Source organism: Pinus tabuliformis, chromosome 3_1, assembly GCF_031772625.1.
Source record: "Pinus tabuliformis cultivar Carrire ecotype Pingquan chromosome 3_1, CPIR1, whole genome shotgun sequence".
NCBI lineage: Eukaryota > Viridiplantae > Streptophyta > Pinopsida > Pinales > Pinaceae > Pinus > Pinus tabuliformis.
This window is the reverse complement of record NC_142301.1, coordinates 763293038-763313319: the sequence shown is the minus strand read 5'-3', so window position 1 is coordinate 763313319 and position 20282 is coordinate 763293038.

Sequence of the window (20282 nt, the reverse complement as noted above, 5' to 3'; positions counted from 1 at the left end):
GGACCTTTTTGAGATGGTCGAGGATGCTCCGTTGATTGAGTTGGGACCGAATTAAGATTGAGTCTCCCAATACTGTCAATCACATCACTCAAAGTATCATTCATTGTTGGAGTTTCATGTGGGGGAGAGAGTGCTTCAGAAGAAGATTCCATAGGTTGATTTAGTATAGGAATCCCCCCTTCAAGATGTGGAATCTGACTATCAAATTCCTGAAATGATTTTGCATTTGCGAATCTATCCAAGCGATCAAGTTACCACTCAACAACATTGTCAGTTTTGGATAATTCAAGAAAGATTACATCTCTAGATAGAACAAACTTTTTATTGACTTCATCATAGAGATGGTATGCTTTGGAGGTGTTTGAATACCCCAGGAAGATACACTTATGACTTCTTGCACAAAGTTTTTTTCCATGTACCTTTGGTATCAAGGCATAACATGTGGAACCAAAGACCCTGAGATGCTTTACCGAAGGAATGTGCCCATACCAAATTTCATAAGGAATCTTTTTTCTAATAGCATTAGATGTACATCTATTCATTACATATACATCACATAGAACTGCATCAGCCCAAAACATCAATTTTACAATTTTGAAAAATATCATGGAGCACACCATATTTAAGATTGTCCTATTCGTTCTTACATCTACTCCATTCTGTTGGGGATAAGGCACAATTGTTTCATGTTTGATCCCATGTTGGTGAAGATAGTTTTCAAATTCATTTGAAGTGTATTATTTTCCATTATTAGTGTGAATAAAGCCAATATGAGATTGTGCATCATTTTCAATTCATGTATGAAAGTTCTTGAATATTTGAAAAGCATCAGATTTGTTCTTCAATAAATAAACCCAACACATTTTGGCGTAGTCATCAATAAATGTCATCATATATTTATTTCCATTTGCAGAAGGAACATGCATTGCACCACATAAATCTGAATGAATGAGTTCAATTTTTTTATGTGCTCTGGAATGTGAATCATGAAAAGACTGTTTGCTATGCTTTCCTATAATTAAAGCAACACATTGCTTGAGTTTCCTAGGAAATGTAGGCAAACCAGTCACACCATTTCTCTTCAACAAGCGAAGGTTTTCATAGTTCAAGTGTCCAAGTCTAGCATGCCATAATAAAATTTATGGAAATGTACCTTGTTCATAATGAGAATTGTATGAGAAATTTTTTGCACGAGCAAAGGTACCTTGCAGCTTGAGAAGCCTTTATTCTTCTAACCCTTTCATGACAAGTGAGTGGTTTGATGATCTTCTCACCTCAGCCTTGCCATCAAACATATGAATGGATTGTCCTTGCTGGCGGATGTGGACCAAGGATAGCAAGTTTCTCGTCAGCTATGGGAGATATAAAATTTGATATAGAAGAAAGTCTGGAAGACCAGGAATTTAAGCCTGATTTTGCCAAGCCCTGATGGCTTGAGGTTTGATTTGTCTTCAAGGTATACTTCTCCATCAACATTGTCAGTAAATTCTTCAAAACAATCTCTTCTAAAATTCATGTCGCAAGTTGCTCCTCAATCAAGCAACCAATAATTTTTCCAAGCAAGTGAAGCATTTAATAAGTCTTCATTTACTCCATAATTACAATGTGCCACAACATAGTGAGTGGATTCAAGTCCTTTACCTTTCTCTTTGTCATTATTTTTACCTTTGGGTTAGTTTCTTTCCTACTCAATTCTATCCCAAGGCATCTTGCATGTGGATGCATCATGTGATCCATCTCTTTTATAGAGTATCCAATGCAAATCTGACTTTTCTCCTTGAGAGTGTCTGCCCCCCATGCCTCTGAAATTTATTTTCCTCCTCTTCGACCACCTCTTTCTCTGGAAGAATCTTGAGCAATATTCTTCTCTCTATGTGCAAGACACATAGCCTCTTCAGAAGACCGAGGAGCTTTCTTCTGCCCAAAATCTTTCTCTCCTTCAACAATTTTTTTCACAAGGGAGTCAATGGTAATATCTTTGAGGTTTCCATTTGCTTGCAATGACTGAAGATAATTTGATTAAGTGGGATAAAGTGCCTTGAGAAAAGATACTAGAGGAATGTCTATTTCAACATTAGTGACTTTGATATCATGCATAATAGATTTTACTTTTGATGCAAGAGAAAGAGGATCATCATTTTGTAATTCAACGGTAAGCAATTTAATCATGAGTTAAACAAATTCAAGTGTGGAGTGTTATTCATAGAGTTCCTTCAGTTTTTGTAAGGCTTCGAAAGCATTTGAAAATGGAAAAATATGGCGACTCACCTCTTCATTTACGAATGCTCCAACCAATGCATAACCCTTGCTGTTCTTATTTTCCCAAGTGGCGAATTCCTTTTCTGAGGTAGGCTATTCTGGCTCTTTGTCTCCATCTCCAGCACACACTCCTTTCCACAGCTCATTAAAAATGATTGTGTGTTTGATTTTCCGAGACCATTCAGGATAATTTTCCTTCCCATTGAGGACCACTCCCACAATACATATTAATGAGTGCATTTTAAAAAACAATGAACTGTAAAAAAAAAAATACCTCTGCTGCCAATATATAAAATATTTTCACTTATGCACTGTAATAGCAATACCTTCAAGAAAAAAGTGCAGTTTTGATCAAGAATACAGTTTTGGTAAAAAATTCATTAGTGATAAAAATGCACTTCTAGTAAAAAAAAGCATCTTCCAACATAGCTTTAAAGGACACCATCTTCTTGTCTTTAAAGAACTCCTATATCTTGGAGGTTCTCTTCAAAACCCCATAAAACCAGAATGGATATGCCTGAGCAATTTGATCATCTGTCTGTGGGGGTAGTATAGTCTTGAGTTGTTTCAATCAACATGGTGAAGGGACACCAAGGAGAGTGTATCAGGTTGTATGCTTGAGGGATCATCCTAGGATATAACAGGTCAAAATCAGATCAGTACCCAAATACTTCTCTGGTTCAAATCGAAGGAGTCAATACCCTAGAGGAAGTGAATTGGACATCGATGGACCAATGTTTGGACAAAGTCCATCTTATGGTAGTGGTAGCCTTCAAAAAATTTCTTGAGGAAGGCTGTGTGTATGGAGGTGATGAGGAAGCCAAGTGATAGGCGCATGGTGTATACAACATTTGGAAAAAAAATGCAAAAATGGTAATATGTGGGCGATATGGTGCTAAGCTAGAAGTAGCAACAGTAACCACAGTTATATGTTATGGGATAGTATTGCATATTTAAAAAAAAATGCATGAGACAACGATGGTATATGGGATGTATCACAGTCACCAAATCGATGCCAATATGCCAATAATATAAGGAGCGTGCTGCAAACATACCAGGTCAGAAATAGCGAAGCGCTGTGTATGGGAATGCAACAGTCCAATTTTGAATGCTTTTCGAAAACTTCCCTCTGCAATGGAATGTTGCTACCAGGTCAATGGTGTTAGTTCTGCAATATGGGTAGAACAGGAAAATAGGCAGAAAAGGGAGTTACAAGGGTAGGAATACTAAAAATAGAGTTGGCTCTGATGCCATGTCAGGCCAAGAGGTAACTCCTCAAAGATGAGATTGTATATTAATTTAGGTTGTTCATTATTATATACATGAGAGAGTGACTGTTGAGTTTCATCTCCCGATGACTCTCCGTTTTCTCAATTTTTTATTTACATTATTTACAATTGCTCACCCAATCCCTACGATTAGGTGTGAATGCTTATATTTAATCTTATTAAATGTGAAATTGGAGATAACCATAATTATATGTTCATCTAAAGGCATAATCCCCATCACACTGAAAGGAAGGTGTCCACCGATCAGAGGAGTTGGAGGCGGAATATTCAAAGGAGTTGTAATCGACTTAGTCTCTGCTTCCTAGTTCTCCTCCTCTTGTTCATCATCTATACCTTAGGCCTCCAAATATTCCTCGTGTCCACCGATCAGAGGAGTTGGAGGCGGAATATTCAAAGGAGTTGTAATCGACTTAGTCTCTGCTTCCTAGTTCTCCTCCTCTTGTTCATCATCTATACCTTAGGCCTCCAAATATTCCTCTAACTTATTTACAACTTCCTATTCTTTTTTCTTCTTGTTTCATTCTTTGACCTTTAATATTCATTTATCTTCTTCTTCTCTCTATTTTCTAAAAGCTTCATCTTGTTATCTTTTCCAGTCATCCTCATCTTTTCCTTTGTTTTGTTCTTCTTTTGTCTTTTGGATATCCTCTTGTTTCTTCTTATCCTACTCTTCTTTTTCTCTACACTCTTCCTCTTGTCTCTTTTTCCTAGCCTCTTAGAGTTCTTTTCTTTTGCTTTCAGCCTCAATCTCCCCCTCAATTTTCAGATCAACGTTAAACTTCTTACTCCTATCGATATCAACATCTTGTTCCTACCTCCTATTGATCTCAACATTATCATGAGTGTCGTTTCCCTCTTGAGTCCCTTCTTGATGCATATATGACACATGTATTGTGTTAGAAGGGAATTATTAATCATGAAAAGTGCCTCAACTACAAATATCATCTAACATAACATGAAAATTAATTGCTCCGTTACTTTAAGATACAACCCCTTCTAGCTAACCTCAGAAAATATATTCCAGTGTACATTGACAGGAGGTTTCTCTTTGGTACACTTCCATTCTAGACTAGGGAATTCAATCGTGGCACAAATCCCATTTAACAAGTAGGCTGACATGTAAAACTCATGTTTCTCACCTTGTGAGACATTTTGATCCTTTGCAGAATTCTACTACAATTGTTGGGCTATAAGGTTAGGCCAACTGGAAATATTTCCCTTAGTAGCACATGGGTAGACCATATAGAACCATCTTTCTTGAAATAATTCTGCATTTTCATGCCCCTACAACCTAAAACACATAGCCATGAAATATTGATATACTTTCTTAATTACATAGTTTTGTAAATCATGTAAGGTTTCTACTGAAACTTTCTCAGCTCTTGCCACCATGTCATGAAAATGTCCTCTATGGAATATTAAATGGAGAAACAAACATAGAATTTCAAATTGAAATATTCCTTTAGCTTCTAAATCTTGTAATATGAATGAATATCATCAATCTTGTATGTGACGAGCTCTTTTCAATTCACACTTTTGAGGACCATACTTTTAGGATCAATATGCTGCAATATCCACATGATTTCCTCTGCATAGCATAAAATAGGATGCTGCCTAGTAATCTTGTAAAATATGGACCTTTTAACATTAATATAAACTTCCCTATACTCTACTTCTTCTGGGAACTCCTTCTGGATGAAGTCTTTAAATATCATCTTCCATGTTAAGGTTGTGGACTATCTTTTGAAGCATCATGTATCTGATAAGATTGGTACTTTGATTCTTAGGTTGTCCACAACACCTTCAATACTTCTTTCAGTGGCCTCTTTTTGGTCCTTTGTGTGCAATTGGAGGCATGGTGTTGGTAGAAGATGATCTATTGGTAGGCTCCATATCTAAGGTACCTAGAAAATAAAATTCACTCATGGAAAAAGCACATAGTCAATCTCTCAAAAACACCTAATCTACCTTCTTCACTTATAAAAAATATAAATTGTGAGGGTACAATCATGGATTTAGGCATAAGTGCACAAGATAGAAGCAAGGATTCTTAAACTGGCCACTAAAGGTGCACAATGCACTTGTGTTGGGAGAGAGACTAGTTGTGGTGCAAGGCGCAAGGTTTAGATCTAGAGATTAGAGGTATGGGAAATAGTAGTGTTCAATGCGCCAAACAATGAGACAGGTTTCCTAGGTTGGGCATGTGGTGCATCTGTAAGGGCCAAGGGTTTGCATTATTTTCCACTGGAAGTGCATCATGCACTACTAAAAAGTGAGGTTACAATTGATGCACACATGGTGTAGGCTCAAGGAGCAAAGGGGATTAGGACTAGGTTCTAGAAGTCCACTATGAGTCAATGAGGAGAGGCTAGTCTTGTGATGGGTGCATGGTGCAACTTCTGGAGACAACAGTTTGATAAGATCACCTACCCAAAGAGAACAATGTGACAATACTTGGATTGATGGATTCTTAAATTTAGAGCTGGTGCAAGGAATAATAACGAATTGATCAAAATCAACTAAATATGGAATGAAAGGAAAGCATAAGAATGTACAGTAATGGATTAAGTTTCGCCATACATGAACATATGTATGCATCTAACATATGAAAAGAATAGCAACATCATAGGAATACGAAGAGGTGGTAAAAACCAACACTCAAGAACTGAAACGATATCATAGAAATCACAATCTCCAAGTGCGATAGAGGAGGACCTACCCATTAGCTAACACTCATGCAACCAAGGGTGAGAGGCAGAATGTGCACCTAGTGAAGATCTTGGTGAGGAGTGTCGACTGCCATTATAAAGTGTTAATGCTAGATTGGGGGAGTGCACCCAATGCATATCAAGGAGTAAGATGTAAATTGACCAGTGTTTAAAGGTTCACTAGAGTTTCTTTTAGAAAGTGAACTAGTCTATGTTTAAAAAAAGTGTTAGGCCTTTGTTTTGAAAATCCACTATGAAGGAAAGTTTCACTAGGCCTGTGAAAGGAAAGTGCATTGACACTTATGTTTTTTCAAGAGGAAACATGAACACTTAGTGAAACTTGACCAAGCATGAAATGACCCTGATGACTTACAAAAAGAAGGAGGATATGAGCATTAGAGGGGTGGCTCCAAAATATTGGTGGGTGTTGTAGCAATTATAATAGGATCCTACCAAATATTGGAAAAATTTGGAAATTGGGAAGAGAAAGGAAAAAACATGTTTTCTAGAATTGTGCATTGAATCAATGTGAAGGTAACAAAAGAGGAGATGATAAGAAGAACTCATCTCAAGGAATTTAAACTAGGTTAGAGAACCATATGAAGAATCAAGGACAAGAACATCTTATGGAGGAACAAGAGGCATCAGTGTCTCGTACAACCGAGGAAGGAAGAAGGATGACTTGTGAGGAAAATTATGAAAAAGGTAAAATGGATTGAAGTAGTGACAATATTGATTTAGAATACGGAGTTGTTCTATGGAACAATGATGATGGTGTTTAACATATCTTGGAAGCTAGATCATATGAAGAAGTAACCAATGTGTATGTCGAGATAAGAAAATATACATTTGTCAAAGATAGTGAAATAAAAGAACAAGATGTATTGGAAATTGAGAAAATGAAGACTAAAGATGAGAAGAAATAATCACAGGCAGCGTCCAAATTTTTTGATGAAGAACCACAATTTATGGAATAATTGTTACTATAGTCTAAAGTTAAAACTGAAGTGATGAACATACCTATAGAATATTCCATGTTTCTAAATAAATATGAACATATGATGACAAAAAGTGAATGAGGAATTGTTTTTTAAGACAATAGTAAAGTTGTAGTAAAATAATTTATATAAGAAAACAAAATGGATACTAGAGTTTCATAACTAGTTGAGGGAACATTAAATCAGTGCAAAGATGTAGCAAACACGGAATGGGATATTTCTTTGAAGAAGGTTAGATTATAGGTAGATTCTTATGATGGAATTTTTATAGAATCAAATATTTTGGAAATTTGCACAACTCTCACTTATTACAATATTTGGAAGTCGAGAGTTGAATGGAAGAGGATGCTTCAAGGGCACAAGAAATATGAGGAGGGAATTGTATGGAACAACCACTAGAAGTTTTTGTTTAATGAGATGGAGAAAATTTTACAAGTTGACAAGCATCAATGAGATGGGTTGAAGATAGCAGATCCTACAAGGAATCAAGGTCAAAGATAGGTAGAAGGAATAAAAAAGATGAGAAAACATGAGGAATGTCATTTGGCTTGAAAACGATTCAAATTGAAGAGTTCTAAGATTCTTGATGTAGAAGTGCACCAAGCCAAGTATGGAGAAAATAATAACCACAAAACAACATGATAAACCTATTGTGTCATGCACATATTAGTTTTGTGAACATCAAAGGGATATTTTGATAATAATTATGGAGGAGATGGATTCCAACTACAATTTGAATTTAAATTTTAAAAGTATCTCGTAAAATGAAAAACAAATATTTTTGTGAATATGTTTACTTTTGACAATTGAGACAAACATAGAAGTTTGGAGATGGAAGCAATCAATAGCTCTTATTGAACCAAGAAGATGAGTCTACTTGGAATGAAAGAATAAGAATTTCTACAACTCTTACGTAGGTTGTTGTTGTGGAAGAGGAGGATTTCCATAAATGTAAAGTTGCAACATGTAAACACATCTTGTTGTTAACTTTAAGACAAAGTGAAGACCTAAGAAATTTTTGGGAAAGTGAAATTGGAGACAACCCAAATATAAAAAACTATTGGAAAGTTTCAATGATTCAAGAGAAAATTATTGCAACAATAAGGTAGCATATAAGGAATTGGATTTATATTTTCATACCAAGAGAGGGGATAAGTGTCTTCAACTATGACAGGATTTCACTTGGCACAATGAATAGATGGATAATGGAAGTAGCAGAGAAATTATAGACTGTAACCTTTACAAGTTAGCAAGTCAAGGAAATGTGGATTGTTTCACCTGAGGAACTAAAGGAAGCATTTTGGAAATATTAGATAATGGTAGAAGCAGGAGTAGTGATATGTCCAATTCAAAGGAGAAACAATCAAAAGAAAGAAGTGAGAGGAGCAATATAGGGGACAAATATTCCCAAATGGATGAGAAACAAAAATCACTACAATTATGGGCAGATGATTAGTGACAAATGTTGGAGCAAAGAGATTGCACAGAGGAAACTAGTTGATTGCAGGAAGTAATGACCATATAATATGTGGCAAGCTACAAAATAAGATTTTAGATCTAGGAGGACATCAACAGTCTAAGACTCATGAAGCTCAAAACCTTTTACGAGAGGAGTTGATTCCTCAATATTTTGATTTTTTTGGTATGTAGATTAAGATTAACATTATCATTAATATTGATGAATTCCATGCAATCCTTTTAGTATTGGGAAATTGTTAAACTTGGATTGAGGAATCTTGGTAATTCATTCTTGAGCTAAAATGGGCTTATTCGGCCCTCTTCTCATGGATATGAAGAAGTGAAGCAATGCATATATAATTTGGATGGTATTAATGAGAAAGAGGAGAGGGAGTGGTGGATTTCAAATGGATTAAAAGTTTGCAAAATAAATATATAGGAATATTATGTAATCACTTATGTCATTGATCCCTTTGTGTGTATGAGACTTTCTTTGAATTCTCTACTTCTTTATCTTTTGGTTAGAGACAGAGCGAGAGGGATTGTGCGTATAAGAGGAAAACTTCCTGAGTTGACGGTATTGATTACCCTGTGATCCGTGTAGTAATTTGACAATATTATCTTGCTTCTTCCTATGGTTGGATCCGTTCAAAGGGTTGACACCTATGTTACCAGAAACGGGACGGTAGACACCATTTTTGGTGAAAAATGCATTAAAAAAGAGACGAGACGAAAACGCCATTTTCTACGTCCATTGTCTCTTCATTTTGAGCGATCAGAAATTTATCTTGCATTTCTTTTGGGAAGTGGCTTTCCGAGCATATCTTCTTTTGGGAGGTGGCTTGAACTGTATATTTGACCAATTACGCACCCTAGCGGAGCCCTTTCCTCTGCAATTCATCTACCGGGGCTGCGACAATGAAAGGCTTCCAATCGACATTTCTGTAATCTGTTAGCAGAACCTTGACCAGGGAATAACATAAGAGAAGCCTTGACCGGGGAATAAGATATGAGAAGCCTTATAGCTGGCAATACCTCACCGAGTGAGTCTTTCATTGACCATGGAATACGTGACCTTGGAGGTTGTCTCTTTGCAAATTGTCAAAACAGACGTGCAAATGGGTAATATGTCTCTTACATTATTTTCCAAAATAAACTTTTGAAATTAACAATAACACATGCTTTAACTGAAGTACAACTACTGCACTCTCGTCTATGTCGACAAAAATTCAATACACCAGTGAACTGACAGAATTCCAAAATTCTTTTGGATTAGAGAAAAGAACGGGTTAGATGATAGTTTACCATAGTTTACAAGGGTTATAAGCTACTGCAAAATGAAGATCATTGATGTGGAATTCAATTAAAAGAGTTTAGTTTTTGTGATTCATGAAAAGATAAGTCTATTAATCTTCAACACTATTCCTTATTATATTGAAGTAAATTAGAATCTGTCAATATGTATATTCTCCAAATTCTTTTATAAATTTTCATGTATTTAATTGAATTCAAATTCAAATTTAATTTGGTAAGTACGATGAAAGCATGTACTGCTTCTTCATTAATAAATAATAGCTTCCAACAGAATATAAAGTATCTTGAAATACATAAAAACAGTTCCTAGGGTAATTATTTTTTTCCCTTATGCAAGACAGGAGAACTTCATGAGAATAACATGAAAAGCTCCAGCATTGGATATCTTTTTCTACATAGAAGTGAGAAATATGAACTTCCAGTTTTGCATCATTAAATATGGTTACAATCGATCATAGTCCGGAAAGAGATTGCCTGCAGTGAGCAATCGCTGCTTCGATGCCATTATCCTGCTCCGAATTCGAACTGATCATTCTTCTTTCGAACTGATTAGCTGATGCGCGGTTTGATTTGAATGGTTTTGAATTGTGTTTTGGTATCAATAGTGATCCCTTCATAAAACTGAAGTTCGCAGAGGAGGACTTACTATGAGTAGCATTTGAGTTTTTTCTGTGGTTACTTCTACAGGCCCCTGCTACATCTTCGCCCTCATATCTGTCCCTTTCGGTGCAAAGATTAATCTGAGAATAATGTTCGTTAGCGACTTTCGCATTGGAGGCCTTAGAGAAAAGAGACTTGAGATATGATTTAGAGGCTTTCAGCTTGTGGGCGAGGGCTTTCGGCTTTGAACGAGTAGAATCCATCAGCTTTGTAGTCTGAGTACAATCCAATAATGGTGCAGAGCGAGTTTCCTTCAAGTTCTTGCTAGCATTGTAAGGAGTAACATCACAAGAATTATTAGTAGTAGCGAACCCTAAACTCTGCGAGCCTCGTGAATCATTGCGAGAGCCGTTGGTAGCCTCCATCATGGAAACCTGAACAATACACCTATTTCAGCCGTCACAATCCTTTCTATTCTCGCAATCTCGTAAGCACTTAAATGACGTATATAGTTCTGACGCACCGAGATGCTTCAACCACCAATCGAATCTCACATTCTACGAAAATTCGTTAGTATGAAATGTTTCTTTCTTTGCACGATGAGACTTCCTTAAATAATGAGAGTTTGTTTCGTTCTGGAAGTCGGTTAAACGGAAAAGTTCAACACAATGACATTGTAGTCAAATTAATGGTCGGCTAGGTCCCATTTTTTCTATTTTTGGGGAATTATTTCGGGTTGATATTTTTTTAGATTAAGAGTGAGGTAATTTTTAAAATTAAAATATTTAAAGGTGTTTAGTTTATTGTGCATTTAGAAATATATTTTAAAAAATAATAAACTAAATCATGGTTACATTTTTACAAACTAGCAAAAGCTTCATTACACTATTCCATAAATAACATAATTTTCAGAATAAAATTTATTGTTAAAAAGGCTAATTTTTTTATCATAATCGATAATTTAAATTTTAACTATAAAACCTTTTCATTAAAAATTATCAAACTAATTAAAAATAATAGTTGAGGTAAAGTTCTATTTAAGTATTGAAAAATAAATTTAAAAAACAACCGAATTTATTCATTTTAAATTATGTTAATATTAATTTTAATATAATAAAATATTAATTCCATTTTAATATAATAAAATATTAATTCCACTATGATATAATATATATGATAATGGAATTTTAATTTTAATCTTTTTTTTAATATCGTTTAATTATAACAAAATAAAATATGTTGATATAATAAAATTTATTTGATACACAATATCATGGTGTTTAGAGCAACTTAAAAAAAAGTAAATACAAATTTAAGCTCATGTATTTTTTTGGGCTGCCTCTACAATATACAAGTAACAACGTCAAATAGAACATTGTTAACCGTGGAACATTTATTTTTATAAAATAAAAAAACACGGTGTGCTAAAAAAACAAAATCCTCCGCTACCAATAGAAGAATGTTAACTTTTAAAAATTGTTGTTGCTATATGCACCCACAACACCAATGCCTTTTTGTAGTAAAATGCCTTAGTACATATCTGGAAGGATCACTGTTATAGTTTTTAAATTAAAAAAGAAAGTGTAGTGTGATATTCTAATAAAGCATGGGTCTTCTTAACATATTCAAATGTCTCAAGGTATCTCCTATAGAGCACCACTAGGTGCTTTTAAATTTTAAAAAAAAGTGGTGATATAGTCCAACAAAACTTTGGTGTGGTATCTATATTAGAACTCCCTGATGAATCTTAACAAAAATATCGCTATAGGTTTTTAAATTAGAAAAAACAATGCTCTTGGATGCGTGATGCACCAATGCAGTTATAATAACAAATCAAAGGAATGCTAAATAAGAAAACTTCAAACCTTAAACTTCATTTTTACCATCAACAATGTTGGAGAGTTTTGAAGCACATGTGCCACTCTTGTCTCATGCAAGTGCCCTAACATCAATTCTTCTCTTGTTCACCATATTTTTGTACCATGCTCAGTATGTGGCTTTCCAATTTTCTCAAACAGTGGTGAAATTTGCTTTTGTCAATTACATGTCAACAATGCCTCCCCGACAGGAAAATGTCTAGGTAACATCTATGTTGCTCTCTAACTTAATTTTCTAGCATATTAGAATTCCAAATTAGCTTTTTTTTTGAAAAAAATAAACCTTTGTACTCGATATCTTTGACTCACACTGATAAGGTGCACCCTCTAAAGTTACACGGTGCACTGTAGTTTAACGCATGAACATAATGCACCGTTATTGTTACGGTGTATTTTATAAATGAAAACACACTGATAAATATGTAAAATGTATAACTTGATGTGTTCGATAACATGAATGTTCTTCTCTTGTGTGAAAAGATTATACATGTGCACAGACCCATAAGTGAGATGCACCATGATAAAAATCTAAATATGTGAACCAACAATGGTTCGTCATACATATGTTCACATTGATGTCAACGTAGTTGTGGTGATAGTGCACTGGATATGCAACATTACTATTTTTAGATGCACATGGGATTTTTTCTTTTAATTTTAGGTTAGGTTTCTATATTTATAAATAATTTTTTCATTTAATAAAATAGAAATGTATTTTATGTATAAGGTCGATGTAGTTTATACGTCAATCATGTAATAGAGACATCAAGAGAGGGAGAAGTAGCAGGAGGAGGAGAAAATGGAAAACCAATACAATATGGTCTGACCATTGGAGACTGCAGAAAGGGAGGGGGGTTTATACCCTCACCCTATTAGCACAGTGATCTGAGCTCCCTTAAGGAATGTAGCCGTCCTCAAGTACTATGAGAAGGCTACATTGCTGAAGAAAGACTTTGTCTTATTGGAGAATTTTATCTGTTGGTGGAGTGTCTAGGTGTAGGGTTTCGATGTTGGTCTTAAGGTGTGGCATAAGCCCTCTAAGGACACCATATAATTTATCACTGGCCTATCGAGGAGAGGGAAGGATTTTCCCCAATTCCCTAATGTGCCCCATGGGGTTGCAACAAAGGGTCATCTTGCTTACTCTCAGGTATATGTTGGGGCTCATGTTGTAAATCCTGCAGATTTACAAGTGCGTGGTTTACAACTACCAATTTATTCTTTTGTTGCATAAGAGGTTAGGTGCCTCTTGTTATTAACAACCATCATTTCACACTTTAGTAATGATGGGGGACACATTAGCTTCCATATTTTGTGTTATGTCGACTCTTTGATTCATGCACCAGGATGTATCAGATGGTTTACCATTTTTTTGAGGAAATTTTGTATGGCTATAAATAGATGTAATGCGACGATAAATGGCAGGGTGAGCTTCCATTTCACTTGAGAGATTTAATTTTTATATTTTGAGAGGTTTCTAGAGACGAGGCTTACATTTCATGGTCACCCTCTCGGGCCAATGACTGAGGTATGGATGTGCATGTGGGACTCGATGACGCCCACTGGGGTCTGCCAAAGTATCCGGCCAAGATTTCCACCTAGGCACTCGCACTAGTGTTCAGTGAGTTTAACCATGTTTTTATCTTGTTTCCATTTTCATACTTGGGGATTGATTGGAGATAGTCTCCCAACATCCTCTTCACATCTACTGAGTCTCCAAATGATAGAAGGTAATATTAGTGTTTTTTTAAATTAATCTAGTTTCATTTTATTGTTTTAATTAATTATAAGAAAATATATTCTAGCATGTTCTCTAAAATGTTTTGTTAAATTCTTTAATGAAATTCCTAATTATTGTTGTGTACTATCTATTTTGTACACATCGACTTCCATGGGGACATGGCTCCTCCTGCACTAGATGGAGGAAATGAGGAGATGGGAGAGGCCCATGAGGGTGAGGCACATCCTTAGGGGGCATGGGCATCCAGGCCTGTAGGGCTAGTTTGAGATTTTTGATGGACTAGTATGACATACTGGATATTGTTTTGGTTGAGGAGGGAGTCCTCCCTGTGATGGATCGATACATCAGTGCAGATACTAGGTTTGTGGACCTCTATAGGGACTATCCACACAAGATCATGTCTATTATGCATCATATCATCAGAGCTAGTAGGGTACTGGAAGCAATGAAAGATCCAAGGAATGCAACAGAATATACTTCAGATGAGGGTGGCAATCAGGATGTTGATGGTGGTGAATATGATCATGATGATGAGGGTGGTGATCTTGAGGCTTTTTTTAGTAGTACCGCATCAGATCATGATCAGGGTGTCAGTGATCCTTTTGGCACTACACCTCATTTGCATGAGGATGAGATGCCACAACCATTACTTGTGTGTTATGTTTCTCATATCATAACATGTTAGCCACCTCCTCCTCCACCTTATAGTTTGACACAAGTTTAGGTGGTAGTTGACCATCCATTTTTTTCTGGTGTAGACTAGCCACCTCTTTCTCCACCTCAGAGTTTTAAAAAAGTTAAGGTAGTATTTGACCATCCTTCATCTTCTGCTACAAACCAGGATCGCACTACTATGAATGTTGTATCAGAGATTTGATTGCAGTTATTTGACTTGTCTGTGTGTCTATATATATATATATATTGAATTTTTTCTGTTCATGTTTATGTACTTAATTTATATGTTGGTGTTGATGTGTATATTGTTAGGTCATGTTAGATATGTTCATTTAATGTGCTTGCATATTAGAGATGTGTATGTGGTAGCAGTTATTAAACATGAGATATATATTAATTTGAGGATGTGTGTGGTGATGATGTTAGATTACAATGTTTGTGTTTTTTTAGATGTGATCACAATGATGATGCCCCATTAGATTATTAGATTTGTATGCTAGCTAATGATGTTTAAATGTGTTAGAGTTGTATATAATTAGATAATGGTAGTGAATTTGAATGTGTATCTTTGATGTTTTTTATCTTTGTTAGATGGTTATCATCATGATGTTTTTTTTATGAAATAATATTTATTATAGATTATGCATGGGTGAGCTTATATCAAACTTTTATATATGAAATTGCATGCAAAAGGACTCACTTTAAAAAATAATGCAAAGATGTTTTCATAAAATTTTAATTTTAATATGGTTGAAACTATGATTGTAAAATTACGATAAATATTTTCCTACTTCTTAGATAGTTCATTCATATTCATTCTAACTTAATTAGTAAAACATTTCAAAACTCACAAGGAAAAAATAATTAAACGTAAAATAATTTAGTTAGTTCTTAATAAGACGAAAATGTGTAACTCATTCAATTTTTAATATAAAATAATAATAGTAATAAATTATTCAAAAATACAATTTAACCAACTCTATATTGGCTTATAAAATTCAATCTATTGTTGAATTTAAAAAAAAATTAAGTCGGATTTTTTTATAATTAATTTAGATTTAATATAACTTAAAAAAATTAATTTTTACAAACTTTAATTTATTACTAAAGTATGATATTTTCAAGAAATTTAAATTCAAAATTTATAGCAATTGTTACCAATTTAAATTAGAAATTTCTCTCTAAAGATGAGGTTCAAAATATCTAAAATAAGGATTTTGAAGTTATTTGTAGTTGGGGATTTCTCCACTGGAAGTGCACTATGCGCTACTCAAAAGTGACATTGAAATTGATGGGCACATGTTATAGGTTCAAGGAGAAAGGGGAATTAGGAATCGGTTATGGAAGACAACTATGAGCAAGTGAGGAGAGGATAGTGTTGTGATGGATGCATTATGAAAATTCTGTATACAACGGTTTGATAAGTTCACTTGCTAAAAGAGCACAATGTGCCAACACTCTCATATATGGATTCATGTGTTTAGAGCTAGTGCAAGGCATAATAACAAAGAATTAATAAAAGACAAATAGGTGTGGAGTGAAATAAAGTAACAAGAGTATAATAATGGATTAAGTTTTGTCATACATGCACATATGTATACAACTATCATATGAAAAGAATCTCAACATCCTAGGAATGTGAAGAGGAACTAAGAACCAACACTCAAGAATTGAAATGACAACATAAAAATCACAACCTCCAAGTGCGACATAGGAGGAATTACCCATGAGATAACTCTCATGCAACCAAGGGTGAGAGGCGAGAAGTGAACCTAGGGGAGATGTTGGTGAGAAGGAATGTTTAGTGCCACTAGAAAGTGCACTGATGCTAGATTGAGGGACTGCACACAACGCATGTCCAGGGGTATGATGGATTGACTAGTGTTTAAAGGTTCAATGGATCTATTTCTAGAAATTTCAGTGGTCTATCTTTAGAAAGTGCATTGGGCTTGTGCTTTGATAGTCCACTATGAAGGAAAGTTTCCCTAGGCATGTGAAAGAAAAGTCCATTGACACTAAGGTCTTTTCAAGAGGAAACATCAACAATTAGTGAAACTTGACCAAGCGTAAAATGATCTTGATGACTTACAAAAAAAGGAGGATATAACCATTGGTGGGGTGGCTCAAAAATTCAAATGAATTCAAAATTTTGGAGGGTTTTGTGGTAGTTATAACATGATCCTACCAAATATTGGAAAATATTGGAAATTGGGAAGAGAAAGGAAAACACATGTTTTCTGGAATTTTTCATTAAATCAATTTGAAGGAAGTGAAACAGGATATGATAAGAAGAAATCACCTCAAATAATTTAAACCAGGTTAGAGAAGCATATGGAGAACCAAGAACAATAACCTATTATGGAGGAAGATGAGGAATCAATGTCTCGTAAAAACTAGGAAGGAAGAAGGATGATTTGTGAGGACAATTATGAAAAAGGTAAAATGGATTAAAGAAGTGGCAAGATTGATGCAGAAAAAAGGATTTATTATATAGAACAATGATTATGATGTCCAACATATCTAAGAAGGTACAAGAGATGAAGAAAGAGCTAATGTGTATGCGGAGACAGGAAAATATACATTTATCAAAGATAATGAAATAAAAGAACAATATGTGTTGGAAATTGATAAAATGAATACGAAAGATGAGAAGCAATAGTGAGGGGAAGTGTCCAAATGTTTTAAATAAGAACCAAAGTTGTTGGAAGAATTGTTACTACAGTCTAAAGTTTAAACGAAAGTGATGAATTTACCTATAAAAGGTTCCATTTTGCTAAATAAATACAAATATATGTTGACAAAAAGTGAACGAGGGATTGTTTTTTAAGACAATAATAAGGTTCTAGGAATGAATTTTCTATAAGAAAACAAGATGGATACTAGAGTTTTAGAACTCCTTGAGGGAACATTAAAATAGTGCAAATATGAGGCAAACATAGAATGGGATATTTCCTAGAAGCAAGTTAGATGATAGCTAGATTCTTATGATAGAATTTTTAAAGAACCAAATATTTTAGAAATTTTCATAGCTCTCGCATATTACATTATTGGGAAGTTGAGAGTTGAATAGAAGAGGATGCTTCAAGGGGACAAGAGATATGGAGAGGGGATTGTATGGTACAACCATTAAAATTTTTGGTTTGACAAGATGGACATCAATGAGGTAGGTTGAGGATAGCAGAGCCTAGAAGGAAGAAAGGTCACAGATAGCTAAAAGGAATAGAAAAGAATAGAAGACATAAGGAATAACATTTGGCTTGAAAAAAATTCAAATTGTAGAGGTCTGAGATACTTGATGTAGAAGTACACCAATGCAAGTATGGAGAAAAAAATAACCATGAAAGAAAATGATAAACCTATTGTGTCATGTGCATATCAGTTGTGTGAACATCAAAGGAGTATTTTGAAAAGAATTATGGAGGACATGGATTCCAACTACAATTTGAATTTGAATTTTAAAAATTTAAATGTTAAAAGTATCTCGTAGAATGAAAAACAAAATATTTTTTGAAATATGTTTACTTTTGCAGATGGAGACAAACATATAATTTTGGAGATGGAAGCAATCAATAACTCTTATTGAACCAAGAATATGAGACTTAGAATGAAAGAATAAGAGTTTCTACAACTTTTACATAGGGTTTTGTTGAGGAAGAGGAGGATTTCTGTAAATCTAAAGTTGCAACCTATAAACAAATCTTGTTGTTAAATTCAAAACAAGGTGTAGACCAAACAACTTCATTAGAAGTACAATTAGAGACAACTGAAATATAATAAATTGTTGGAAAGATTCAATGATTCAAGAGAAAATTATTACAACAATAGGGTAGCATCCAAGGAACTAGCTTTATATTTACATACCAAGAGAGGGGATACATGTCTTCAAGGATAAGAGGATTTCACTTCGCGCAATGAATAGATGGATAATTTATTTGGAAGTAGTAGAGAAATATAGACTGTAACCTTTACAAGTCAGCAAGTGAAGGAAATGTGGATTGTTGCACGTGAGGAACTAAAGGAAGCCTTTTGGATACATCAGATAATGGTATAATCACAAGACAAATAAATTGATAGAGGATGCTTGGAGAAGGGTATTATATGGAATCTACAATTGCAAACAAAAGTATATTCCCTAGGCCTGGTGGATGGACCTATAATGATAAAAAGACAAAGGGACTAATGTTTTCCATAAATTAAATAGATAGCATGATGAAGCCTACCTGGAATATGTTGTATGCTTCTCTCCTCCAGGCTTGGGTTGTATGCTCCAATCCTAGCTTTGACCGCTATAATTAGAACCTGTATAATGAGACAACATGAGCCAACGATCTATAGGATCTATGTAGCATCATCTAATAACTTTATTCAATAAATAAACATGGTATATTAATACATGAAATCATAACATCATATATAGGAAAAAAAAAAAAAAATTCATTAATAGGAATGGAATGCGTTACAACCAGAAATTAGTGTTTATCTTGTAGCATAACTCCTCCAAGGTAACTTGTCCTTTCCTTACCAAAAATTGTACCTCTAATTACAATAATGCATGGAATGATATCTTTCACATCAGCAACATCAAGGTAGAATCACTCTCCAAAATCCAACAACCAACCAGGTGCTTGTCAAATCAGGTAAATATATAGGAAGGAGAGGTAGTTCATGAGTTCTTATCCATTTACCCTTATGGGCTTGAGATCCACTCTTAATGGGAGGATGAGCTCAAGTGATAAGGGATTAAAAATCCAAGGTAAGATAGGATAGGATTCAAGACTTTTATCCAAGGTAAATAGTTATAACAAATGTTGGAAGGTTTTGGAAGAGGAAGCTTCGAGATTCTTTTTATTTTCCTCAATTTCTAGAATTAGTGCACCCCCAACATTGGGAAACTTGTAGGTGATCAACAAAGGCTTAGAGTAGGAAAACCATGTAGTCAATGTTGGCCAATGAGGGGCAATGGTGCAGTGGGCCTAAAATTAGTTGAAATGAGGCAGTATCAGGAAGAAACTTAGGGATATGAGAGAGGTACACTTAGGGATTTTGTGTAGAGAGGATGAAAAAGTGTTCAAAGGATGTGAATGATCATGTTTGATGGCCTATTGACCATATGTAACAAAAACGCCTATAATAGATTCCCCCCTAAAGAGAAAGTCAAAAATGGAAACGAATTACTAAAGTACTTTACCTTGTGACAAGTTAGGATCAAGAGCAACCGGCAAGATCATCATCTATGATAACATATTTACATAATGACATCTCTCGTGAGGTAGGAATACCCATACTTGACACATAAGGTAACATTACATGTACATTGGTGAAAAGACATGTCCACAGATGATTGGTGGTGGACCGATTACTAG